The sequence below is a fragment of the Bubalus bubalis genome, chromosome 20 (assembly GCF_019923935.1).
Source record: "Bubalus bubalis isolate 160015118507 breed Murrah chromosome 20, NDDB_SH_1, whole genome shotgun sequence".
In the NCBI taxonomy this organism is placed as follows: Eukaryota; Metazoa; Chordata; class Mammalia; order Artiodactyla; family Bovidae; genus Bubalus; species Bubalus bubalis.
In genome coordinates this window covers 68,318,398-68,345,848 of record NC_059176.1, presented here as the reverse complement: position 1 = coordinate 68,345,848, position 27,451 = coordinate 68,318,398, and the positions used below count along the sequence as shown (strand labels likewise).

General features: G+C 43.3%; 1 long non-coding RNA gene and 4 other non-coding genes across 7 annotated transcripts in view; all 5 read left to right on the top strand.

Annotated features, from left to right (window-relative positions):
• The window catches only part of LOC102402392, an 85,998-nt gene that overhangs the window by 38,884 nt on the left and 19,663 nt on the right, over positions 1-27,451 (top strand). For 2 of the 3 annotated variants that reach the window (XR_006640358.1, XR_006640359.1), the window contains 5 exons: positions 3,778-3,818; positions 5,150-5,187; positions 12,160-12,310; positions 14,379-14,571; positions 17,130-17,269. This is a non-coding gene — a long non-coding RNA (uncharacterized LOC102402392). The remainder of the gene's footprint in view (positions 1-3,777; positions 3,819-5,149; positions 5,188-12,159; positions 12,311-14,378; positions 14,572-17,129; positions 17,270-27,451) is intronic. The other variant, XR_006640360.1, reaches the window with a different exon arrangement.
• On the top strand, positions 4,626-4,692 carry LOC112581028. Its single transcript, XR_003105477.1, has one exon. It is a non-coding gene; the product is annotated as a small nucleolar RNA SNORD109A (small nucleolar RNA).
• LOC112580965 lies at positions 12,454-12,546 on the top strand. The gene has a single exon (XR_003105422.1). It is a non-coding gene; the product is annotated as a small nucleolar RNA SNORD116 (small nucleolar RNA).
• Positions 14,717-14,808, top strand: LOC112580972. The gene has a single exon (XR_003105428.1). It is a non-coding gene; the product is annotated as a small nucleolar RNA SNORD116 (small nucleolar RNA).
• LOC112580964 lies at positions 17,480-17,572 on the top strand. Its single transcript, XR_003105421.1, has one exon. It is a non-coding gene; the product is annotated as a small nucleolar RNA SNORD116 (small nucleolar RNA).

The following is a 27,451-nucleotide window of genomic DNA, read 5'->3' as shown; positions in this document are numbered from 1 at the left end:
CAGCACTTTGACAGCATCATCTTTCAGGATTTTAAATAGCTCAGTTGGAGTTCCATCACCTCCACTAGCTTTGTTTGTATTGATACGTCCTAAGGTCCACTTGACTTCACACTCCAGGTTGTCCAGTTATAGGTGAGTGACCACACCATCATGGCTTTCTGAATCATTAACACTTTTCTTGTACAGTTCTTCTTTGTATTCTTATCACCTTTTCTTAATCTCTTCTGCTTCTCTTAGATCTTTACTGTTTCTGTCCTTTATCGTGTCCATTCTTACATAAAATGTTCCCTTGATGTCTCCAACAAGTATTTTCTTGAAAAGATCTATGGTCCTTTCCATTCTATTGTTTTCCTGTATTCTTTGCATTGTTCATTTAAGATGGTCTTCTTATCTCTCCTTGCTATTCTCTGAACTCTGCATTCAGTTGGGTATATCCCTTTCTCCCTTGCCTTTCACTTCTCTTATCCCCTTAGCTATTTGTAAAGCCTCCTCAGGCAATCACTTTGCCTTCTTGCATCTTTTTCTTTGGGACAGCTTTGGTCACTGCCTCCTGTACAATGTTATGAACCTGCATGAATAGTTCTTCAGGAACTCTGTCTACCAGATCTAATTCCTTGAATCTATTCATCACCTCCACTGTATAATAAGGTATTTGATTTAGGTCATACCTGAATGGTCTAGTGGTTTTCCATACTTTCTTCAATTTAAGCCTGAATTTTGCAATAAGGAGCTCATGATCTGAGCCACTGTCAGCTCCAGGTCTTGTTTTTACTGACTATAGAGCTTCTTCATCTCTGACTGCAAAGAACATAGTCTGATTTCAGTATTGACTACCTGGTGATGTCTGTGTAGAGTCATCTCTTGTGTTGCTGGAGAAAGGTGTGTGCTTTGAGGGCTAATCCATTTCTTCCAAGGAATTCTTGCCCACAGCAGTAGATTTAATGGTCATCTGAATTAAATTTCTCCATTCCCATCCATTTTAATTCACTGATTCCTAAAGACATCAATGTTTAATCTTGTCATCTGCTTGACCATGTCCAATTTACCTTGATCCATGGACCTAACCTTTCAGGTTCCTGTGCAGTAATGCGTACCACGTCAGATTTTACTTTGACCACCAGATATATCCACAACTGAGCATCATTTCTGCTTTCACCCAATTGCTTCATTCTTTCTGGAGTTATTAGTAATTGCCCTCTGCTCTTCCCCAGTACCATATTGGATACCTTCCAACTTGGGGGGCTCATCTGGTGTCATATCGTTTTGCCTTTTCACACTGTCCATGGGGTTTTTCAGGCAAGAATAATGGTGTGGGTTGCCGTTTCCTTCTCCAGGGGACCAGGTTTTGTCTTTTCATTTCAGTTCAGTCACTCAGTCATGTCCAGCTCTTTGCGACCCCATGAACTACAGCACGCCAGGCCTCCGTGTCCATCACCAACTCCGGAGTTCACTTAAACTCATGTCCATCGAGTCAGTGGTGCCATCCAGCCGTCTCATCCTCTGTCGTCCCCTTCTCCTGCCTCCAATCCCGCCCAGCATCAGGGTCTTTTCCAATGAGTCAACTCTTCGTATGAAGTGGCCAAAGTACTGGAGTTTCAGCTTTAGCATCATTCCTTCCAAAGAACACCCAGGACTGATCTCCTTTAGAGTGGACTGGTTGGATCTTCTTGCAGTCCGAGGGACTCTCAAGAGTCTTCTCCAGTACCATAGTTCAAAAGCATCAATTTGTCGATGCTCAGCTTTCTTCACGGTCCAACTCACATCCATATATGACTACTGGAAAAACCATAGCCTTGACTAGACGGACCTTTGTTAGCAAAGTAATGTCTCTGCTTTTGAATATGCTATCTAGGTTGGCCATAACTTTCCTTCCAAGGAGTAAGCGTCCTTTAATTTCATGGCTGCAGTCACCATCTGCAGTGATTTTGGAGCCCCCCAAAATAAAGTCTGACGCTGTTTGCACTGTTTCCCCATCTATTTCCCATAAAGTGATGGGACCAGATGCCATGCTCTTTGTTTTCAGAATGTTGAGCTTTAAGCCAGCTTTTTCACTCTACTCTTTCACTTTCATCAAGAGCCTTTTTAGTTCCTCTTCACTTTCTGCCATAAGGGTGGTGTCATCTGCCTATCTGAGGTTATTGATATTTCTCCCGTCATTCTTGATTCCAGCTTGTGCTTCTTCCAGTCCAGCGTTTCTCATGATGTACTCTGCATAAGTTAAATAAGCAGGGTGACAATATACAGCCTTGATGTACTCCTTTTCCTATTTGGAACCAGTCTGTTGTTCCATGTCCAGTTCTAACTGTTGCTTCCTGACCTGCATATAGGTTTCTCAAGAGGCAGGTTAGGTGGTCTGGTATTCCCATCTGTTTGAGAATTTTCCACAGTTTATTGTGATCCACACAATCAAAGGCTTTGACATAGTCAATAAAGCCGATATAGATGTTTTTCTGGAATTCCCTTGCTTTTTCCATGATCCAGCGAATGTTGGCAATTTGATCTCTGGTTCCTCTGCCTTTTCTAAAACCAGCTTGAACATCAGGAAGTTCACGGTTCACGTATTGCTGAAGCCTGGCCTGGAGAATTTTGAGCATTACTTTACTAGCGTGTGAGATGAGTGCAATTGTGTGGTAGTTTGAGCATTCTTTGCATTGCCTTTCTTTGGGATTGGAATGAAAACTGACCTTTTCCAGTCCTGTGGCCACTGCTGAGTTTTCCAAATTGGCTGGCATATGGAGTGCAGCACTTTCACAGCATCATCTTTCAGAATTTAAAATAGCTCAACTAGAATTCCATCACCTCCACTAGCTTTGTTCGTAGTGATCCTTTCTAAGGCCCACTTGACTTAACATTCCGTGATGTCTGGCTCTAGGTGAGCGATCACACAGGTTTTTTCTTTTACCGAGTGCCATTTAAATGGAATCAAACATTACATAGTATCTAGGGTCCAGTTCATTTTACCTTTCAATTTGAGTTCTCCAGTTTACTTGCACACCTTTATCCTTCAGAGACCTGTGTTTAGTTATTGATGTACTCCTCCTAAATTCCATGTTGAGACAAGACAGGCCAATATTACTCCATCTTAATTCCACTTAGGTCTTGCTGCTGCTACTGCTGCTAAGTCGCTTCAGTCATGTCTGACTCTGTGCGACCCCATAGACGGCAGCCCACCAGGCTCCCCCGTCCCTCAGCTTCTCCAGGCAAGAACAATGGAGTGGGGTGCCATTGCCTTCTCCGAGCCACTAAGGTCTTACCCCTCTCTAAAGTCTTTTTCCATTTGATTCTTTTTGTAAATAATTTCCATTTATCTTATGAAGTGTCTCCTCTATTTTTCTATTCTTGCCATTGGTCCATTTGTTCAACATGTTTGTAATAGATTTTCAGAGTTCTTATCTCTTACTTCCAGAATATGGGTCTCACAACAAACATCCTTTTTATTTGACCCATCACAAGGCATTTCACAAAATCTATATTGGGTGTAATATAACTTTAGAATTTCTCAGTTTAAAAGATAACTGCTATGTTACTAATTTACATAGAGTGGTAGAGAGGATTATTGACTGCAGAATGAAGAGTTCAGAGAGGAAATAAATGAAGAAATGAAATGACAGAGATGATAAAGGAGCAAGGAATTTTGATTTGTTTGGTGAGGACTAGAAATGCGAGGATGCCTGTACAATAAATAATTATTATAGAACCAATTGTTCTATTGATTTTTAAAATAATTTCTTGCATTTTTCTGATCTGATTTGTATCCTATGTGATGTTTTGCTGCAGGTCAAAGGCTAGAACAAGTTAACATACTTCAGGGAGGAAAGGTGAGCAGCTACTCTGGTGCTATTGAAATTTTGGTCTGTGTTCGGGCCAGTGATGTCACAAATTCAAGAAATGAGCTCATTTTTTCAGGTGCCCAGGGAGCATATTTTTATGATAAATTTTCCCCCATAGATATATCTACTTTGTTAATGGAATCTTCATTATTTTTCCCTCTATTAAAGAAAATAACTTGGTTAACATTTAAGAATCATTGATAGATTACATTTTTATACCATTTTATTATGTGTGAAAATAACCTTTTAGTGAAATTTAAATGTGCCAAAATATTTATCTGTTACTAGCATTTCAGAATTTAGATATTTCAACTCATATTTCCACTATAATCAAACCTTATTTGCTACTTAATTTACAAATGCTACCCCACTATGGCTCAGATGAGAAAGAACCTTCCTGCTATGCAGGAAACACAGATTTGACCCCTGGGTCAGGAAGGTCCCCTGGAGAAGAGAATGACTACCCACTGCAATATTCTTGCTTGGAGAATTCTGCAAACAGAGGAGCCAAGCGGGTGTCAAAGAGTCAGACTCCACTGGGAAACTAACACTTTCACCTCACTACTCCTCGAAATTTTAGTTGACTTAGTTGTTTTGGATGTTCTCAGTAGATTTTAATTTTATACAGAGAAATCCATGGCGGTGTGCCTTTTGTGCTCTGAGGGTTCTATTGTTCAAATACTAAACAAATTGTATTCTGTATATGTATTGTTTTTTGTTAACAACACAGTACGTAAGCCTGAAGGAAATGAGCCTGGCTATGAAAATGCTTATTTGTTGGGAGGGTGCTTGTCTGGATCGATGATGAGAAAAACTGTCTGAGGATGCTGAGGGACTCATTCCAGATGTCAATCTGAGGTCCAGATAAATGCCCCTGTAACCGGACAAATAAGAACCTCAGAGCCTGGCTTTGACTACATAACACTGCTGTGAGCATGCCTTTTCTTTCTTCCAGAGCAAGTCATCCTATTCTACATACTCATGCCTCTTATGAGACATGTAGATATGCTAAGTGACCCAAGACTTGCTTCATTTTGAACACAGTTGTAGACAGAACTTTTTAAAGAAATTGTTCTTGAGTAATAAATGAGGGGGGGGGGATGTTGAAGTAAGAAAGGGTTGAGCAACTGTAATGGGTACTGAAAGCATCATTTGTGGTTGGGCTGGAAGAAGGGAACATTGCATGACTAATAAATTTTGACAGTGAGTTTTGACAGTATTAGTGCTTTGTTATTTTTACTCTTGAATATTTTTGAGACTATGTCTTTTTTTTCTTTTTGTTTGTTTTTATTTTTTTCTGCTACGCTTTTCTGAGGTAGAAGGACTGAAATGAGGGCCTCTACTTCAGAGAATAGGGGTGAGTAACTGTACCAGGATCCTTTAAAATTCATATGTCTTGTGCACTGTGCCATACCCTGAAGTATGTGTTCATCTGTTCAGTGGCTTACTGGATAATATCTTCATGATGTGTCCTTTTCTTTAGTGATTGCCTCTAGCCTCATTTCCAAATTTTAGGTTTTCTTTTATCTGAGTTTTAGGTAAACTGACAAATACAGAATCTTGGAAAATTGTTGTTTTATACATTTTCTTGTTGCCGTGAAATATCCTTTGGTGAAATTAAACTGTGCTTGGGAGTTTTCTTAACATATTATGGTTTCAGAATGTTGACCCCATGATTGAGATCATCATTGTTAGATCATTTTGGTCAGATCCATAAGATTGTTACGGGTTATTATTACTCTTCTTCTAAATGTTGAAAATGAAAGGTGCTCAATTGTGTCTGATTCTTTGTGACCCCATGGACTGTACAGTCCATGGAATTCTCCAGGCCAGAATAATGGAGTGGGTAGCCTTTCCCTTCTCCAGGGGATCTTCCCAACCCAGGGATCAAACCCAGGTCTCCCACATTGCAGGCAGATTCTTTACCAGCTGAGCCACATTTGACTTTAATTAGGATGTTTCCTTTTTCAATCTGAAAAATTATACTTTATACTTTCCGAACTCTTTCTAAGGCCTTGAAGATTTTAAATGATAAAAAGCTTCAGTTTTTTGTAAAAAAAAAAATTTCAATTTTCCATATTGCATTAATCTCACAAAACATACTAGGTTGGGTTAATCAAGTGTAGTAAAATTTCATATATTAAATAAATAATCATTATTTCTTGTTAAAATTGAAACATCCATCAGTTAAGAAAAATAGTCTATATTCCTTGGCATGATTACACAGGTTTTTGTGTTACCTAGGGCCTGATGTTTAATACTTGTGAAATGAGTAAACTCGCTTTTTCTTTTGACAAATATATTTTCACAAATTCTTTAATAGTTGTTTTGTTATATTTATTTATTTATGTATTGTAATTTATATATTCATTTTTCTACAAACTAGCAAGGTCATTCATTTCCTCTGGTCAGTTTAGCTAAAACATTTTGAATTTTGTTGAATTTTTCAAGAAATTGATTTTTGGTTTCATTGATTTTTATTTTTTATTCAGTTGCTTGTTTCAATCTTTAGTCTGTATCATTTTTTATTCTAATCTTTCTTTTCTTTCTTTCTTTATGTTTGATTTTCTTTTCTTTTTCTAGCTTCTTAAGGTAGATTACTGATTTGAAATCTTTCTTTTTTAAATGTAAATCTCAACAGCTATAAAATTTTCTCCTCAAGTACTGCTTGTGGTATCTCATAAATTTTGGAATGTTGTGTGTTAATTTTCATTCATCTCAAAAATTTAATAATTTTCCCTGAGAATGTCCTACTTGATTCATTTTTATTAGGAACTTGTTTCTTAATTTCTACTTACGTGTGAAATCATCTAAATTTCTTTCCATTACTGATTTCTAGTTTAATTCCATTGTGATCAGTGAACATAGTCTGTACAATTTCAGTGTTTTAAAATTTATTTAAACTTATTTTTGGTGTTATATCTGGTCTTTTATGGAGTATGTTCCTTATGCACTTGAGAAAAATGTATAATCATTTGATTTTAGGTGGAGTGTTCTGTGTAAGTCTGTTCACTGTAGTTGGTTTATGGTTGTTCAAGTATTCTATTTCCATAATGATCATTCTTCTAATTGTTCTGTTGCTTATTAAAAGCAAGACATTAAAAGTATCCAAATATTGTAGAGTTTTCTGTTTCTTCAATTCTGTGCAATTTTGCTTCATATATTTTGGGACTTTGTTGTTAGATGTGTAAATGTTTATCATTGCTTTATCTTCTTAATGTATTTGACTTTTTTATCAATGTTTAATTGACCCATGTAACAATTTTTGTTTGAAGACAAAACAAAACTTTCAACTTTTGTCTGATATTGGAATAGTCACTCTAGCTGTCTTTTGGTTACATATTATATGAAATATTTATTTCATGCTTTAATTTTTAACCAATCTGTGTCTTTGAATCGGAAGTATGTCTCTTGCAGATAACATATAGTTGGATCATGTTTTTAATCCATTTTGCCAATCTCTGCCTTTCACTTACAAATTTTAAACCATCTCTGTTTAAAGTAATTACTGATAAAGGAGGACAACTACTATTTTGCTGTTCATTTTTTCTGTATTTTTTTTTTGTCTTCAATATTGCATATTTTCTGTGAAATAGGTATTATTGAGAGTACCATTTTAAATTCTTTATTTCCTGTTTTTACTATATATTTTTAAGTTATTTTCTTAGTCGTTGCCCTGGGCACAACAATTAACTTCTTAATTTATAATAAAGTAGTTATGATTAATAACAATTTAATTTCAATAATGCATAAAATTTTTGTGGCAACAAAAACATTGCTCCATTTCCCCTATATGTTGTCATTGTCACAAATTATGTCTTCATACTTATGCACTCATCACCACAGGTAGATGGTTTTTGTTTTATGCCTTTATTTAAACATCATATAGGAAAAGAGTTACAAAGATATATTAATACTGGCTTTTATATTTGCCTTTACTGATGTTATGTATTTCTTGATGCAGATTTAAGTTATTGTATATTGTACATTCATTTAAGATTGATTCCCTTAGACATTTCTTATGGGGCAAATTTACTGTTAAAGAACATTCTCAGTCTTTGTAAATCTGAGAATGTCTTAATTTCTCCTTCATTTTTTTTAGAGCATTATTATCAGATCAAGAACTCCCAGTTGAATAACTTTTTGTTTCAGAACATTGAAAATGCCATCCTACTGCCTTCTGAAACCATGTGGTATGATGAGAAACCACTTTTGTTTTTCTGAAGATCACTTCTGCATCTTCTCTATTGCTGTTTTGTCTTTCTATTTGAACAGTTTATGAATCTGTTTGAATTTATCCTATATGGACTTCTTAAGTTTGTGATTTTTCATCAACTTTGGGCAGTTTTGTCTATTATTTCTTTTTTTTTTAATTTTTTATAATCAAATGAATACTTTTTTTAAGTTTATGTACACTTCCTTTTTTTAATTTAAATTTATTTGTTTTAATTGGAGGCTAATTACTTTACAGTATTGTGTTGGTTTTGCCATACATCAGCATGAATCCGCCACGGGTGTACACATGTTCCTCATCCTGAAACCCCCACCCACCTCCCTCCCTGTATCTTCCCTCTGGGTCATCCCAGTGCACCAGCCCCAAGCATCCTGTATCCTGCATCGAACCTGGACTGGCGATTCATTTCTTATATGATATTATACATGTTTCAATGCCATTCTCCCAAATCATCCTGCCCTTTCCCTCTCCCACAGAGTCCAAAAGACTGTTCTATACATCTGTGTCTCTTTATAGTTTCTGCTCATTCCTTTCTTTTTCTCTGACTCTTGCTATGTGTATTTTAGTACACTGGCCTCATATTACTTTTAGGCTGTGTCTATTAAAAAATAAATTTTCTCTTCCTATAACTGGATAATTTGAACAATTACATTTTTTAGTTTTTTTTTTTTTTTGTCCAAATTTGTCATGGAGGCCTTTTTGTGAGTTTTTTAATACTTGTAATTATGCTTTCAACTCCAGAATTTCTACTTGATTTTGTTTGAAAATTTTCTGTCCCTTGATTGACGTACCTATTTCATGAGATAGTGTTTGTTGGAATCATCTGGTTCTTAAAACTACTTTCCATTACCTTTTGCAGCATATTTAAAGTAACTGATTTAAAATATTTCTATGTTGAGTCCAGTGTCTTGACTTTGAGTTTCTATTGCTTGTTCTTAATTTTTCCTTCTTTGTGAGAGACATGCATGTTTCTTTGAATTTCCAGTATTCTAGTACTTTTATATTGAAAATTGGACATTATGCATATCATAATTTGGCAACTTTGGAAGTCAAACAATCCATTTTCCCTATATTTGTTGTCCTTGTTGATGAAGTTGTTTGTAGTAGTGTTCACTGAAGATTTTTTCATTAGATTCACTTCAGTTCAGTCACTCAGTTGTGTCTGGTTCTTGGCGACCCCATGGACTGCAGCACGCCAGGCTTCTCTGTCCATCACCAACTCCCAGAGCTTACTCAAACTCATATCCATCTTATCCTCTGTCGTCCCCTTCTCCGCCTGCCTTCAGTCTTTCCCAGCATAAGGGTCTTTTCCAGTGAATCAGTTCCTCACGTCAGGTGGCCAAAGGGTTGGAGTTTCAGCTTCAGCAAAAGTTCTTCCAATGAATATTCAGGACCAATTTCCTTTAGGATTGATTGGTTTGATCTTCTTGCAGTCCAAGAGACTCTCAAGAGTTTTCTCCAACACCACAGTTCAAAAGTATCAATTCTGTCCATAATTCTTCAGGCACTCTGTCTATCAGATCTAATCCCCTGAATCTATTTGTCACGTCCATTGTATAATCATGAGATACTTGATTTAGGTCATACCTGAATGGCCTAGTGGTTTTCTGTACTTTCTCCAGTTAAGTCTAAAGTTTGCAATGACTTCATTTTCTTTCTTTCTTTCTTTTTTGAGTTCATTTTCTGTCCCAGTCAGCTCCCGGTCTTGTTTTTGCTGACTGTCTAGAGCTTCTCCAACTTCACCTGCAAAGAATGAAATCAATCTTATTTCAGATTTGACAGTCTGGAGTTGTCCGTGTGTAGAGTCTTCTCTTGTGTTACTGGAAGAGGGTGTTTGCTATGAGCATCGTGTTCTCTTGGCAAAACTGTGTTAGCCTTTGCCCTGCTTCATTTTGTACTACAAGACTAAACTTGCCTGTTATTCCAGGTCTCTCTTGACTTCCTTCTTTTGCACTCCAGTCCCCTATGATGAAAAGGACATCTTTTTTTGGTGTCCTTTTAGTTATAGAAGGTGTGAGTCTTCATAGAACCATTGAACTTCATCTTCCTTGGCATTTGTGATTGAGGCATAGACTTGGATTAGTGTGCTATTGAATGGTTTGCCTTAGAAATGAACTAAGATCATTGTGTTGTTTTTGAGATTGCACCCATGTACTGCATTTTGAATTCTTTTATTGACCACGAGGGCTATTCCATTTCTTCTAAGGGATTCTTGCCCACAGTAGTAGATATAATGGTCATCTGTATTATTCACCCATTCCCATCCATTTTAGTTCACTGATTCCTAAAATGTTGATGTTCATTCTTAACTATCTCCTGTTTGACTAATTCCAATTTACTTTGATTTGTGGATCTAACATTCCAGGTTCCTTTGCAATATTGTTCTTTACAGCATTGGACTACTCACCACCAGACACATCCACAATTAGATGTTTCCATTGTGGGTCAGCCTCTTCATTGCTTTGGAGCTATTTCTCCACTCTTCTACAGTAGCATATTGGGCACCTACTGACTTGGGGAGTTCATTTTTCAGTGTCATACCTTTTCCCCTTTTCCTATTGTTCCCTGGATTCTAAACACAAGAAGCCAAAGGAGTTTATAATTTTTTTCTCCAGTGGACCACATTTTGTCAGAACTGGCCACCATGACCCATCCATCTTGGGTGGCCCTACAAGGCATGGCTCATAGTTTCACTGAATTAGACAAGACTGTGATACATGTGATCAATTTGGTTAGTTTTATGTGATTATAGTTTTCTTTCTATCTTCTCTATGATGGGTGACGGTAAGCGGCTTGTGGAAGCTTCCTGATGGGTGGGACTAACTATGGGGAAAACTGGGTCTAGCTCTGGTACCGTGCACAGTAAAACAGTGACAGACTTCACTTTCTTGGGCTCCAAATCACTGTGGCTGGTGACTGAAGCCATGAAATTATAAGGTGCTTGCTCCTTGGAAGAAAAGCAATGACAAAATTAGACAGCATACTAATGATTAGAGACATCATTTGCTGACAAAGGTCCATATACTCAAAGCGATAGTTTTTCTGGTAGTCGTGTATGGATGTGAGACTAGGACCATAAAGAAGGCTGAGCATTGAAGATTTGACGCTTTTGTACCATGGTATCAGAAAATACTCATGAGAGTGCCTCAGACTACAAGGAAAAACCAATGAATCCTAAAGGAAATCAATCCTGAATATTCACTGGAAGGTCTGATGCCGAAGCTGAAGCTCCAGTAATTTGGCCACCTAATGAGAAGAGCCGACACAATGGAATAGACCCTGTTCTGGGAAACATTGAAGGCAGGAGGAGAAGGGGACAAAAGATGATGAGATGGTTGGATGGCATCACTATCTCAATGGACAAGGATTTGAGAAAACTACAGGAGATGATGAAGGACAGAGAAACCTAGTAAATAGCATTTCATGGGGTCACAAAGAGCCGGACATGACTGACTGAGTGGAGAGGAGGCCAGCGTGGCTGCAGGTAGTAGGAGTCAGAATAGATCCCAGCCACGCAGGTGGGATCTGGTTTGAGTAGGTGTATTTTTGACGCAGTTCCTGCTCTGAGTGCCATAGTTGTGGCTGTGCTGATGTCGAGGTCAAAGTGAGGAAGCTTCTGTGGTTTCTAGTTGGAACCCCAGGCCCTATCTGAGGACCCTGCCATTGCAGCCCTTTGATTTGGTGAGAGTCCTGAGTGCCTGGTGGGTTGCAGTGGTTGCGGAGGGCTGGTGGACTGAAGCCAGGGGACAACAGCAGTATGACTCCATGGACATGGCACGTGTATTCAGATACCAGGGCCTTTGCATGGGGACTTTTGAGACACAGAGATACCCAGAAGGAGTTCTAGAGGACATTCAGCCCCACATCAAATCCCCCACCAGCCATGCGTGCTCAGTCAGAGCTGTACCCACAGGTACTTGAACCTAATTTCCTGCACTCTATTGACAGATATGTATCCAGTCGTATGTAAGGGATCAATACAGTTGGGTAGCAGATACAGGCCTTCCCTCTGCATGAAGCAAGCGCATCGATGTTGCCCAGTGAGAGACCGGGTACACATGTGAAGCCTGCCTGTGCTTTCTGTCCCCTTGACAGGTGAAGTTGCCAGGCATGATTGTCTGTCACCCAGGAGACGAAGCCCCGCCCATAAAGGTGACTCGAGGTGCAAGAGAGTCCGGCGAGAAGTGTGGCGGGCCCAGGTTGCTGCCAGTTCTTTTAGGATCACCCTGGGACTACCTGAGTGGCTGTAAGTATGGGGGGACTTCCTCTTGCTGAGAAGCCTGGGGAATCTGAGTTCCCCCAGGTTCTGGGGGATTCCCAGGTCACTGGCTCCTCCTGGGAGCGGCCCTGCCTGCCCTCCGGAGGTGGGCAGTGAGCCAGCACGTGCTCGGATCGATGATGACACCCTCACATGCATTCCTTGGAAAATCTGAACAAAATGAGTGAGAACTCACTACCGTCTCCTCATCGAAACTGAGGTCCAGCACGTTGCTGCCCATGGGGCTATGGGAGGGGCTAGTTAGCATGAGGGCCAGCTACATCTGTGTCACACACATGCACACAGCACCCCGGTCACCACAATTTGTGAGGCTCCCATCTGAGGGTGGGCTGTGGACAGGCATTTGAGTGGACTTCAGAGTGCCAGGTCCTTGGTAATGACTGTGAGGGGCAGAGGAGGCTGCCAGCTTGGCAGTTGGTGGTAGGAGTTGCAGTCGATCCTGGCCTAGGCCCATTGAGCTCTTGGCTAGAACAGGTGTGTTTCGCCCCAGTTCCTGCTGTGAGTGCAGTAGTTGGAGCTGTGCTGATGTGGAAGCCAAAGCAAGGAAGCTATAGTGGTTTCTTGATTGCAGCCCCAGGCCAGATCTGAGGCCCTCGTCATTGCGGCCCTTTGGGTTTTTAAGATTCTTGAGGGCGTGGTAGGATCCTTGAGGGTGTGGTTGGCTGCGGCAGTTGCAGCGACCTGGTGGACCAGTGGCATTGATGAAAGGCAATAGGCCTCATTTCTGCAGTTAGCAACTCCTATATTGCATCTCTCGGCACAGTGCTTGATCGGTGGAGGCCACCGTGGAGTGTGGTGAGGTACCAGCTCTGCATTCCTCCTGTGGGTTAGCCAGAGTACCTAGGAAAAGCATACAGCAGGTGAGGAAATTTGCAGTGTGATTTCCTGGGATGAACTATCGCCCTGAGGCTGCAGGCACTGTCTTTGTGTTTCCAAGGATACCTTGGTCCCCTTGAAGGTGCCCTTGGCTCCCTGCAAAAGAGAGGGCCTGCTGGTCCTCAGGAGACTTTTGTGGCCTTGGTGGCCTGATGCCTGAAGAGGGATACTCATGGGTATCTTGCAGGGGCCTTAAAGAGTTCCATGTACTGATTGACTCGAGGTTCAAGGGAGTCTTGTCAGAAGTGTGGCAGGCCCAAGTTGCTGCCACAGCTTTTTCGATCACTGTGGAGGCTACACTTTCCCCCTTTTGGATTAAGGGTTCCATGGGTTCCATGGGATTGCCTGAGTAGCTGTAAATGTGGATGGACTGATCCTCTTACTGAGAAGCCTGGGGGCTTTGAATCGCCTAGCTGCTAGAGGACTCCCAGGCTCACTGGCTCCTCCTGGGAGCTGTGCTGCCTGCCCTACCGAGGTGTACAATGAGCCACCTGAAGCTTCTCGGGGCAAGTACCCTTGTTCCTGAAGGAAGGGGGACTTGTGGGCAAGGACACCTCAGCTGTAGTAGAAGCTGGCATGGTCTCAGGGTAGATGGCAGTCACACAGATGCTCTGCAGGGCGACCTTGAGTGGTCTGGTCCATGTGCTTTGATCAGAGGGTGGGTGTCATGGGGATCAGGAGCCCAGAGCCTATTTCAGCAGGCCCTCTGGATGAATATTGCATGGGGCTTGTTGAAGGCGGCATGCTTCATCTGCCATTTTGTGTGACGGCAGGATGTCAGGGCTCTGTGGAGAAGTCATGCCTATTCAGGCACTGAGGCCTTTGCAAAGGGGCTCTGACACAGAGACCTCCAGGAGTTCCAGAGGCATACCCAGAATCCTGAGAGTATATCTTCGTTGGTAGACCAGAACACATGCACTCAGCCCCACATTGAATCCCCTGGCCACGCATGGCTTTCAGAGAGACAGACACCAACAGGCACTTGAAACTAATTTCCTATACTCCTGGTGACACACAGGTATCCAGTCATATGTAAGGGATCAAGACAGTTGGGGCTCAGATCCAGAACTTCCCCCAGAGAACCATGGGCATCAGTATTGTTCAGCGAGAACGAGGCAACACATCTGAAGCCTGCCTGTGCTTTCTGTCCCCTTGTCAGGTGATGTTGCCAGGTCACCCAGGATACAAAGCCCTGCCCATGAGGTGGTGATTCAAGGTGCAAAGGAGTCCAAAAAGAAGTGTGGAGGGCCCAGGTTGCTACCTCTGCTTTTTGGATCACTGAGCATGGAATGCCTTCGTCTGCCCCAAGATGAGTCATGGATTTACAGTTTCCTGGGACTGCCTGAGTAGCTGTAAGTTTAGATGGACTGTTCTTCTTGCTGAGAAGCCTAGGAGCTTTGAGTTCCCCCAGCTGCTGGGGGACTCCCAGGTCACTTGCTCCTTCTGGGGGCTGGCCTTCCTTCCTGGCTAAAGTGTACAGCAAACCAGCAGGTGCTTGGATCGATGATGGCACCCTCGCATGTGTTCCCTGGAAAATCTGAACAAAATGAGTGAAAAATTGATATCATCTCCTCATCGAAACAAGGTCTAGCATGTTGTCTCCTCTGGGGCTAAGGGCAGGACTAGTTAGAAGTGCGGGCAGCTTCCATTGTGTCACACACATGCATAGAGCACTGGGGTCACCACCACTTGCGAGGCTCCTGTCAGAGGGTGGGCATGTACAGGTGTTTGAGCAGTCTTCTTGGAATGAGAGCTTCATGGTGAATGCCACTGAGGAGCAGAAGAGGCTTGTTCAATGGCGATAGGAGTCGCAGTAGATCCTGGCCTGGTCCCATTGAGCTCTTGACTTGAAAAGGCACATTTCATCCTGGTTCCTGCCGTGAGTGCACTAGTTGGGGCTGTGCTGATGTGGAAGCTGAAGCAAGGAAACTTCTGTGATTTCTGATTGGAGCTCCAGGTCAGATCTGAGGCCCTTGCCATTGTAGCCCTTTGGGTTGGTGAGATTCCTGAGTGGCCTGTGTGCTGTAGCGGTTGCAGGGACCTAGTGGAACATTGGCAGGGGCGAAAGGAAATAGGCCTAGTTTCTGTTCTTGGCAGTTCCTATATTGCAACTCCTGTCACAGTGTTGAGCCTTGCAGGACACTGTGGACTGTGAGGTGATCCTAGCCATACATTCCTCCTGTGGGTTGGCCAGAGGCCCAGAGAAGAATGGTTGTGCAGGTGAGGAAAGGTGCAATGTGATTTCCTGGGACAATCTGTCCCCTGAGATTCAGGCACTGTTTTTGTGTTTGCAATAATATGTACTGTGGTCCTTTTGAAGCTGCTCATGGCTGGGTGCAGAGGACAGGGCATTGCTGGTGCTTGGGAGGCTCAGTGATAGTGACCTTTGTGGCCTTGCTGGCCTGATGCCAGAAAAAGGTCTTTCAAACTGTATCTTTGGTGCTTTGAAGAGTTGCAGTAATGAGGCCTAGGAGCCAGCCTTCTGGGTGGTAATAAGGTATGTGCACATGCCCCTTGGCCCCCCTTTAGCCCTTGGGACTGGAATTTGCAAGGTGTATGAGTTCCTGAAGAATGGGGCCAACAAGAAGGCCCAGATCCCACACCAGGTGTTCACCACCCTGGCAGTGACATATCACCCTTGGAAGACCATGGTTATGGTAGAGATCTGGCATTGGTTGGCATACCAAGCTGCTTCAATGTAGTAGCCATTGGCTCCCCACACATGATGGTGGGAAACCTGGCAAATCCAAGGTCTTCTCCTGCCTGTTTTTCTGGAGTCTTCCTGGAAGCAGCCTTAGTGATCTGTGAGCACTTGGTGGTCTTGGCATGGTAGAGACAAGCTGCCAGGCGGAATGGCATGGTGTTGCAATAATCAAAGCCACCTGCTTCCTGTGGATCTTGCTGAGTGCTAATTGTCCCTGTGTGAGTAGAGCCCCTGGAGGCTTCTGATGTGGGTGAGTCACCCTTGGGGGCAGGAGGAGTTCAATTTCGACCAAGTCTTGCATTATGGGAGCTTTCTCTAGGGTGTAGTTGGTGCCCAGGACCCTGCAGGCTGTGGATCTGAGCATAATCTGGCCAGGAAAGGGGCCTCATTTCTGTGGGAGTGACCCCTGGATCCTGGTACCTGAGGATGACCACTTCTTGTCTTGCACTTTCCAGCAGAGCCCCAGAGATTAACTGGACTAATTGCACAGGAAGAGGCACATGCCCTGTATTCTTTTGCTCTGAGAGGGTATGGTGGGGTGTATCTGGCCCAAGGCCAAGTTAACTACACTCTAGGCCTTCGGAAAGTATCCTTGTTCAGGGAGGAGGTGGGACTTGCGGCAAGGACACCTGAGCTGTAGTAGTAGCTGGGGTAGTCTCAGGATAAGGGACATTCACACAGATGCTCTGCAAGGGGACCTTAGGTGGTCAGGTTCCTGTGCTTTGGTCAGACGCCATGGGTCATGTAGATGAGGAGTCCAGTGTAACCCCTCAGTGGCAACCCCTCAGTGTAATTTTGCACGGTGTTTTGTGGGAGGGTGGGAGTTCAGGTCTCCATGGAGAAGACGTGCATGTTCAGACACCAAGGCCTTTGCACAGGGGCTCTGAGACACGGAAATACACGGAAAGAGTTCCAGAGGGACCCAGAATCCTGAGAGCACATCCTTGTTGGTACACTAGAACACGAGTACTCAGACCCACATCTAGTCTCCCCACATGCTTGCACTCAGTCAGACAGACATCCACGGTCACATGAACGTAACTTTCTGCACTCGTGCCAACACATAGGTATCCAGTCGTACATAAGGGATACTGCAGTTGGGAAGCAGAAAAGGTCTTCCCTCAGGGAACCATGGGCATCGATATTGCTTAGTGAGAAGCTGGGTACACATCTGAAGCCTGCCTGTACTTTCTGTCCCCTTGTCAGGTGAAGTTTCCAAGTATGAGTGTCCGTCACTCAGGAAATGGAGCCCCGCTCATGAGATGTTGACTCGAGGTGTTGGGGAGTCCGGTGAGAAGTGTGGCAGGCCCAGGTTGCTGCCACTGCTCCCTGGATAATCGAGCACGGTATGCCTTCCCCTGCCCCAAGATGTATCATGGATTTCGGCTTTCCTGGGACTGCCTGAGTGACTGTACATATGGAGGGACCGTTCCTCTTGCTGAGAAGCCTGGGGGCTCTGAGTTCCCCTGGCTGCTGGAGGACTCCCAGGTCACTGGTTCCTCCTGGGAGCGGCCCTACCTGCCCTGCAGAGGTGGGCAGCGAGCCAGCACGTGCTTGGATCGATGATGACACCCTCACATGCATTCCTTGGAAAATCTGAACAAAATGAGTGAGAACTCACTACCGTCTCCTCATCGAAACTGAGGTCCAGCACGTTGCCTCCCTTGGGGTTAAGGGTGGGACTGGTTATCAGTGAAGGCATCTCTGACTGTGTCACACACACGCATGGAAGAGCCAGGTCACCACCATTTGCGAGGCTCCCATCTGAGGGTGGGCCATGTACAGATGTTGGAGTGGCTCTTGGAATGCGAGGTCCGTGGTGAAGGGCACTGGAGCATAGAGGCATCCGGCTTGTCCAGTGGTGGTAGGAGTCACAGTAGATCCTGGCTGAGCTCTTGAGCTCTTCACTCGAAAAGGTTCGTTTCCTCCCAGTTCATGCTGTGAGTGAGCTCATTGGGTCAGTGGTGATATGAAATCTGAAGCGAGGAAGCTTCTGTGGTTTCTTTTTTTTTTTTAATTTTATTTTATTTTTAAACTTTAAAATATTGTATTAGTTTTGCCAAATATCAAAATGAATCTGCCACAGGTATACATGTGTTCCCCATCCTGAACCCTCCTCCCTCCTCCCTCCCCATACCATCCCTCTGGGTCGTCCCAGTGCACCAGCCCCAAGCATCCAGTATCATGCATCGAACCTGGACTGGCAACTCGTTTCATACATGATATTATACATGTTTCAATGCCGTTCTCCCAAATTTTCTTATCAGAGCCCCAGGTCAGATCTGAGGTCTTCGCCATTGCGGCCCTTGGGTCGGTGAGATTCCTGGGTGCCCTGTGGGCTGCAGGGGTTGCAAGGACCTAGGGGAATGGTGGCAGGGGCGAAAGGCAATAGGCCTCGTTTCTGCCCTTGGCATTTCCTGTATTGCAACTGCTGTCACAGTCCTTGAGTCTTGGAGGCTGCTGTGGACTGTGCTGTGGTTCTAGGCCTGCATTCCTCCTGCGATTGACCTGAGGCCTAGAGCAGAATGGTTGTGCAGGTGAGGAAAGGTGCAGTGTGATTTCCTGGGAAGCTTTCTCCCCTGAGGCTGCAGGCACTCTGGTTTTTTTCAGTGATACATACTGTGATCCTTTTGGAGCTGGCCTAGGCTGGGTACAGAGAGGAGGGCATTGCTGGTGCCTGGGAGGCTCAGTGATAGGTGACCTTTGTGGCCTTGGTGGCCTGCTGCCAGAAAAAGGACTCTACAAGCTTTTATCTTTGGTGCCTTGAAGAATTGCAGTAACAGAGGCAAAGGAACCAGCCCTGTCAGCAGTAATGAGGTCTGTACACATGCCCCTTGGCCCTCCTGTGGTCCTTGGGTCTGTAATTTGCCAAGTGCATGAGTTCCTAGGATGGAGCCAGCCAGACAGCCCAGATGACACTCAGGTGTTCACCACCTTGGCAGTGAAGTAGCCGCCTTTGATCCCTGTGGTTGTGGTAGATATTGGCATTGGTTGACATACCAAGGCTGCCTCAGTCTAGTAGCCAGTGGCTCCCCTGGCACTATGGTGGTGAAATGCTGTTGCTGAGTTGTGAAAGACGCCAGGATTCTTGGCCTTCCAGAGGAGAGGAATTCAGTCCAGGCAAGGTGATGAAGCTTAATCGCTCAGAGTTTTTCTGTGTTAAAGTTTTATTAAAGTATAAAAGAGCAAAACTTCTGATATAGACATCAAAATTGAGTAGAAAGAGTGCCCCCCTTCTAGTCTTTATCAGGAAATTACATATCTAATAGCAGGCTGCTAATTAGAGAAAAGGAAATATCTCAAAACTCAGAGAACACCACCAGGCCCCTCACCCACAACTTGCACCTTGAAGGAACCTTGGCACAAGTGAGTCAGCATGGGCCATAAAAGGATTGTCATGAATTTTGAAGAAAGGCAGGTTTCCAAGGAAATACATAGTCTTATTAATGTAGATTACATGCATGTATGCATGCTAAGTCACTTGAGAAGTGTCTGACTCTGTGCGACCCTATGGACAGCAGCCCCCCAGGCTCCTCTGTCCACAGGATTCTCTAGGCAAGAATATTGGAGTGGGTTGCCATTTCCTTCTCCTAATTTAGATTAGGAGAACAATTATATAAGTAAAACATACTAATTTGCTGAGCCATTATAGGTTCTGAATCTTAGGAGGAACTGACTTAAAGACACTTCAGTTCACTTCAGTTCAGTCACTCAGGCATGTCCAACTCTTTATGACCCAATGGACTGCGGCACGCTAGGCCTCCCTGTCCGTGACCAACTCCTGGAGTTTACTCAAACTCATGTCCATTGAGTCAGTGATGCCATCCAACTATTTCATCCTCTGTCATCCCCTTCTTCTCCTACCTTCAATCTTTCCCAGCTTCAGGGTTTTTCAAATGAGTCAGTGCTTCGCTTCAGGTGGCCAAAGTATTGGAGTTTCAGCTTCAGCATCAGTCCTTGCAATGAATATTCAGGCCTGATTTCCTTTAGGATGGACTGGTTTGATCTCCTTACTGTCCAAGGGACTCTCAAGGGTCTTCTCCAACAGCACAGTTTAAAAGCATCAATTCTTTGGGGCTCAGCTTTCTTTATAGTCCAACTCTCACATCCATACATGACTATTGGAAAAAACATAGCTTTGACTAGATGGACCTTTGTTGGCAAAGTAATGTCTCTTGTTTTTTATAAGCTGTCTAGGTTGGTCATAAATTTTCTTCCAAGAAGCAAGTGTCTTTTAATTTGATGGCTGCAATCACCATCTGCAGTTATTTTGGGCCCCTCCCAAGAAAAGTCTGTCATCGTTTCCCCATCTATTTCCCATGAAGTGATGGGACCAGTTGCCATGATGTTAATTTTCTGAATGTTGAGTTTGAAGCCAACTTTTTCACTCTATTCTTTCACTTTCATCAAGAGGCTCTTTAGGTCTTCTTAGCTTTCTGCCATCAGGGTGGTGTTATTTGTATATCTGAGATTATTGATATTTCTCCTGGCAATCTTGATTCCACTTGTGCTTCACCCAGTCCAGCATTTCTCATGATGTACTCTGCATGTAAGTTAAATAAGCAGGGTGACAATATGCAGCCTTGACATACTCCTTTTCTGATTTGGAACTAGTCTGTTGTTCTATGCCAAGTTCTAACAGTTGCTTCTTGACCTACATACAGATTTCTCAAGAAGCAGGTCAGGTGGTCTGGTATTCTCATCTCTTGAAGAATTTTCCAGCGTTTCTTGGGATCCACACAGTAAAAGACTTTGGCATAGTTAATAAAGCAGAAGTAGATTTTTTTTGGAACTCTTTTGCTTTTTTGATGATCCAACGAATGTTGCCGATTTGATCTCTAGTTCCTATTCCTTTTCTAAACGCAGCTTAAGTTCACACTTCTCATACTGTTGAAGCCTGGCTTGGAGAATTTTGAGCATTACTTTGCTAGCATGTGAGATGAGTGCAATTGTGTGGTAGTTTGAGCATTCTTTGGCATTGCCTTTCTTTGGGATTGGAATGAAAACTGACCTTTGCCAGTCCTGTGGCCACTGCTGAGTTGTCCAGATTTGCTAGCATATTGAGTGCAGCACTTTCACAGCATCATCTTTCAGGATTTGAAATAGCTCAACTGGAATTCCATCACCTCCACTAGCTTTGTTTGTAGTGATGCTTCCTAAGGCCCCCTTGACTTTGAATTCCAGGATGTCTGGCTCTAGGTGAGTGATCACACCATTGTAATTATCTGGGTCATGAAGATCTCTTTTATATAGTTCTTCTGTGTATTCTTGTCACCTCTTCTTAATATCTTCTGCTTCTGTTAAGTCTGTACCATTTTTGTTCTTCATTGTGTTCATCTTTGCAAGAGATGTTCCCTTGGTATCTCTAATTTTCTTGAATAGGTCTCTAGTCTTTCCCATTCTATTGTTTTCCTCTATTTTCCTCTATTTCTTTGCACTGATCACTGAGGAAGGCTTTCTTACCTCTCCTTGCTATTCTTTGGAAATCTGCATCTAAACGAGTATATCTTTACTTTTCTCCTTTTCCTTTCACTTCTGTTCTTTCCACAGCTATTTGTAAGACCTTCTCAGACAACCATTTTGCCTTTTTGCATTTCTTTTTCTTGGGGATGGTCTTGATCACTGACTCCTGTGCAATGAAATGAACCTCTGTCCATAGTTCTTCAGGCACTCTGTCTATCAGATTTAATCCCTTGAATCTATTTGTTACTTCCACTGTATAGTTGTAAGGGATTTGATTTAGGTCATACCTGAGTGGTCTAGTTGTTTTCCGTACTTTATTCAGTTTAAGTCTGAATTTGGCAATAAGGAGTTCATGATTTGAGCCACAATCAGCTCCCACTCTTGATTTTGCTGACTGTATAGAGATTCTCCATCTTTGGCTGCAAAAAATATAATCAATCTGATTTCAGTATTGACCATCTGGTGATAGCCATGTGAAGACAGACAGGATGGAGAATAAATACATAGTTCATTAACATAGCTTAAGAAAAATATTTCCGTAAGTAATACCCTTTAGTTAGCTCAAAGTTTGAGGAAAGTTAAGTTCATGTGGAACCAGTTATTGTCATGGCAATGTAGACTTTCAAAAGAAACCTTTTAATTTTGTAAAGAGAAGGGAAAAAAATAAGACACCTGTAGTTTGTTTCCTCCTGGTACTTAATAGAGAGATAAAAAGTGTCTGACACTTGCAGCCTATTTCCTCCATTGGGACCCATAGCCTTCCTGTCTTTTCTTGCTTAGGGAAAGGGGCATTGTTTTCATTACATAACTGCTTCCAAGCTGATAAGGAACGTCATCCCTAAATTGGAGAGTCAGCATATTCTGCTAACCCTTATATTGAGGGTTTGTGATCCAGGGGCCCCATGTAGTAGTTGCAGGAAGCCGCTGCAGTTGCAGGAGTTTGAGCAGCTGTTTGTAACTTAAAAGCCTTCATGCAGCTAGAAACAAATCCCGTTACACAGTTACAAATGCAGGGAGCAAACAGCAAAAACAGAACAATCAGCAAAGTTAAAAGTCACATTATGTCCGTAGATGAGGTACAAAGTGTTGCACTAGTCCATCTTATGATTGTTAGATGTCATCAGATTAAGAAGAGGCATCACATATGGTTGTTGTTGTAGAAGGTATTCACAGGTGGAGATGCCTACCATGGGAAGCCTTCCACTATGAAGAGGGGAGCACTCTGCAGACTCAGCAGCTAGACCTTTTGTGGAATGCAGCGTGGGAAGTAAGCCCAGGAAAGGAAGGCATTATCTTGAGGACCAAATGGCAGACTCAGGACTTTTGGAGTCAGCATAAGCGGGCACACATAGATTATCAGGCCCATCCGAAGAGTACTAAGAAAGAGCATAGAAAGTAAAGGCATAAAATGACATCACTTAGTTCTGGTATGGGTGCCACCTCTTAACTCTAGTGTGGTGCATCCACAAATCAATTCTTGGTACTTTGACAGCTGTGAGAGAAGAAAGAATAACCTGGTAAAGGCCTTCCCAGAGGGGCTTGAGGGATCCGTGCCCTACTCCTATCCCCGCCCCGATCCCAAAGTCTTTATCAGGACCTTGGTTCCTGGCTGGAACAATGGTGTGCTTGACTCAGAGGCTGGGTCAGGAGTCACCTCCCGATATTTTTTAAACGTCTGTTGAAAAGCTGAGAGCTGAGTTACATAGTTGGTCAATTCCAAGGCTTTAGGAAAACTCTAGTGTAAACCCTTAAGAATTTTCCATTTAACAATTTTAGGAATTATTACTCGTCCATCCTTGGACTGTAACCATGCTTTATCAGTAATCTTTACTTCTCTTTTTTATATCTTTCTAATTCTTTCTCAGAATATTGTGGTTTTGCCTATTCAACAGGATGTGTCCAGATCAAAAGCATCTGCAGGGGTTTCATAAAGTGCCACCTTTATGGCTCGACAGTCAGCCAGCTGATTACCCTCACAGGAAATCATGTACTAGATCCTGTTCAGTAGACCAGGCCTAGGCCCATTCAGCCCAGTGAGCTCTTGGCTTGAAAAGGTGCGTTTCATCCCAGTTTCATCTGCAAGTGGGCTAGTTGGGGCTGTGCTGATGTGGAAGCTGAAGCGTGGAATATTCTATGGTTTCTGATTGGAGACCCAGGTCAGATATGAGGCCCTCACTGTTGAGGTCCTTTGGTTTAGTAATATTCCTGAGTGCCTGAGGGGCTGCAGCAGTAGTGGGACCTAGTGGAACAGTGGCAGTGGCGAAAAGCAATAGGCCTCCTTTCTGCCCTTGGCAGTTGCTGTATTGCAACTCCTGTCACAGTGCATGAGTCCTGAAGGCCACTGTGGACTGTGCAGTGGCCCTAGCCATGTATTTCTCCTGCAGGATGGCCAGAGGCCTAGAGCAGAATGGTTGTGCATGTGAGGAATGGTGCAGTATGATTGCATGGGACAATATGTCCCCTGAGGCTGCAAGCACTGTCATTGTGGTTCTTACAATAGGTACTGTGGTCCTTTTGTAGCTGCCATCATCTGAGTACAGAGGAGAGGGCATTACTGCTGTTTGGCGGGCTCAGCATAGGTAATGCTTGAGACCTTGGTGGCGCAATGCAAGAAGGACTCTTCAAGCATATCTTTGATATCTTGAAGAGTTGAACCAAATGAGGCCAAGGAGCCAGCCCTGTGGGTGGTAATGCAGTGTGTGCCCATGCCGCTTGGCCCCCATTTGGCTGCTAGAGCTGGAATTTGCAAGATGTATGAGTTCCTAAATGATGGGGCCAGCCAGACAGCACACATGGCATCCAGGTGTTCACCACACTCGTAGTGAAGTATTGACCTTGGAGGCCTGTGGTTATGGTAGAAATTTGGAATCGGTTGGCATAACAAGGCTTCTTCAGTGTAGTAGCCAGTGGCTCCCATCACACTAGGGCAGAGGACCTGGAACATTCAAGGTCATCCCCTGGCTTTTATAAATTCTGCCTGGTGATCTGTGAGCACTCAGTGGTTTTACCATGGCAGAAAAGAGGTGCACAGCTGAATAGAGTGGTGTTGCCATAAATAAAGCCTACCTTCTTCCTGTGGGTCTTCCTGGGTGCTGATTGGCCCTGTGTGAGCAGAGCCGTGGAGGCTTCAGATGTGCGTGAGTCGCCCTTTGGGGCAGGAGTAGTTCAATTTGGACCAAGCCCTGCATTTTGCGAGCTTTTCCCATAGGATGTGGTAGGCAACCACAGCCCTGCAGGTAGTGGATCTGAGGATAATCTGGACCGGAAATGGGTCCCGTTTCTGTGAGAGCAACTACTGGATCCTGGTATCTGAAGAAGACCAGGTCCCATCTTGCACTTTTCGGTGGAGGCCCAGACAATGATTGGACTGACTGTGCATGAAGAGATGCATGCCCTGATTCTGCTCTTCAATGGTGCGATGGGCCGTATCTGCCCCAGGGCCAACTTCGCCATCAGTTCAGTTCAGTCGCTCAGTTCTGTCTGACTCTTTGCGACCCCATGAATTGCAGCACGCCAGGCCTCCCTGTCCATCACAAACTCTTGGAATAACACAAACTCATATCCATCGAGTTGGTGATGCCATACAGCCATCTCATCCTCTGTCGTTCCCTTCTCCTCCTGCGACCAATCCCTCCCAGCATCAGGGTCTTTATAATGAGTCAACTCTTTGCATGAGGTGGCCATAGTACTGGAGTTTCAGCTTCAATATCAGTCCTTCCAATGAACACCCAGGACTGATTTCCTTTAATGGTCTGATTGAATCACCTTGCAGTCCAAGGGACTCTCAAGAGTCTTCTCCAACACCACAGTTCAAAAGCATCAATTCTTCGGCACTCAGCTTTCTTCACAGTCCAACTCTCACATCCATACATGACCACTGGAAAAACCATAGCCTTGACTAGACGGACCCTTGTTGGCAAAGTAATGTCTCTGCTTTTGAATATGCTGTCTAGGTTGGCCATAACTTTCCTTCCAAGGAGTAAGCGTCTTTTAATTTCATGGCTGTAGTCACCATCTGCAGTGATTTTGGAGCCCAAAAAAAAGTCTGACACTGTTTGCACTGTTTCCCCATCTATTTTCCATGAAATGATGGGACCAGATGCCATGATCTTAGTTTTCTGAAGGTTGAGCTTTAAGCCATCTTTTTCACTCTCCTCTTTCACTTTCATCAAGAATCTTTTTAGTTCTTCTTCAGTTTCTGCCATAACAGTGGTGTCATCTGCATATCTGAGGTTATTGATATTTCTCCCAACAGTCTTGATTCCACCTTATGCTTCATCCAGCCAGTGCTTCTCATGATGTACTCTGCATATAAGTTAAATAAGCAGGGTGACAATACACAGCCTTAAGGTATTCCTGTTCCTATTTGGAACCAGTCTGTTGTTCCATGTCCAGTTCTAACTGTTGCTTCCTGACCTGCATACAGGGTTCTCAAGAGGCAGGTCAGGTGGTCTGGTATTCCCATCTCTTTCAGAATTTTCCCACAGTTTATTGTGATCCACACAGTCAAACGCTTTGGCATGGTCAATAAAGCAGAAATAGATGTTTTTCTGGAACTCTCTTGCTTTTTCCATGATCCAGTGAATGTTGGCAATTTGATCTCTGGTTCCTCTGCCTTTTCTAAAACCAGCTTGAACACCTGGAAGTTCACGGTTCACATATTGCTAAAGCCTGGCTTGGAGAATTTTGAGCATTACTTTACTCGCGTGTGAGATGAGTGCAATTGTGTGGTAGTTTGAGCATTCTCTGGCATTGCCTTTCTTTGGGATTGGAATGAAAACTGACTATTCCAGTCCTGTGGCCACTGCTGAGTTGTCCAGATTTGCTGGCATATTGAGTGCAGCACTTTCACAGCATCATCTTTCAGGATTTGAAATAGCTCAACTGGACTTCCATCACCTCCACTAGCTTTGTTCATAGTGATGCTTCCTAAGGCCCACTTGACTTCACATTCCATGATGTCTGGCTCTAGGTGAGTGATCACACCATCGTGATTATCTGGGTCATGAAGATCTTTTTTGTACAGTTCTTCTATGTATTCTTGCCACCTCTTCTTAATATATTCTGCTTCTGTTAACTCCATACCATTTCTGTCCTTTATCAAGCCCATCTTTGCATGAAATTGTTCCCTCGGTATCTCTAATTTTTTTGAAGAGATCTCTAGTCTTTCCCATTCTAGTGGTTTCCTCTATTTCTTTGCATTGTTCAGCGAGGAAGGCTTTCTTATCTCTCCTTGCTATTCTTTGGAACTCTGCATTCAATTGGGAATACCTTTCCTTTTCTCCTTTGCTTTTCCCTTCTCTTCTTTTCACAGCTATTTGTAAGGCCTCCTCAGACAGCCATTTTGCTTTTTTGCATTTATTTTCCATGGGGATCGTCCTGATCCCTGTCTCCTGTACAATGTCATGAACCTCCATCCATAGTTCATCAGGTACTCTATCAGATCTAGTCTGTTAAATCTATTTCTCACTTTCACTGTATAATCATAAGGGATTTGACCTAGGTCATACCCAAATGGTCTAGTGGTTTTCCCTACTTTCTCCAGTTGAAGTCTGAATTTGGCAGTAAGGAGTTCATGATCTGAGTCACAATCAGCTCCCGGTCTTGTTTTTGCTGACTGTATAGAGCTTCTCCATGTTTGGCTGCAAAGAATATGATCATTCTGATTTTGGTGTTGACCATCTGGTGATGTTCATGTAGAGTCTTCTCTTGTGTTGTTGGAAGAGGGTGTTTGCTATGACCAGAGCATTCTCTTGGCAAAACTCTGTTAGCCTTTGCCCTGCTTCATTCCATACTCCAAGGCCAAATTTGCCTGTTACTCCAGGTGTTTCTTGACTTCCTACTTTTGCATTCCAGTCTCCTAAAATGAAAAGGACATCTTTTTGGGTGTTAGTTCTGAAAGGTCTTGTAGGTCTTCATAGAACTGTTCAACTTTAGCTTCTTCAGTGTTACTGGTCAGAGCATAGACTTGGATTACCGTGATATTGAATGGTTTGCCTTGGAAATGAAAAGAGATCGTTCTGTTGTTTTTGAGATTGTATCCAGGTACTGCATTTTGGACTCTT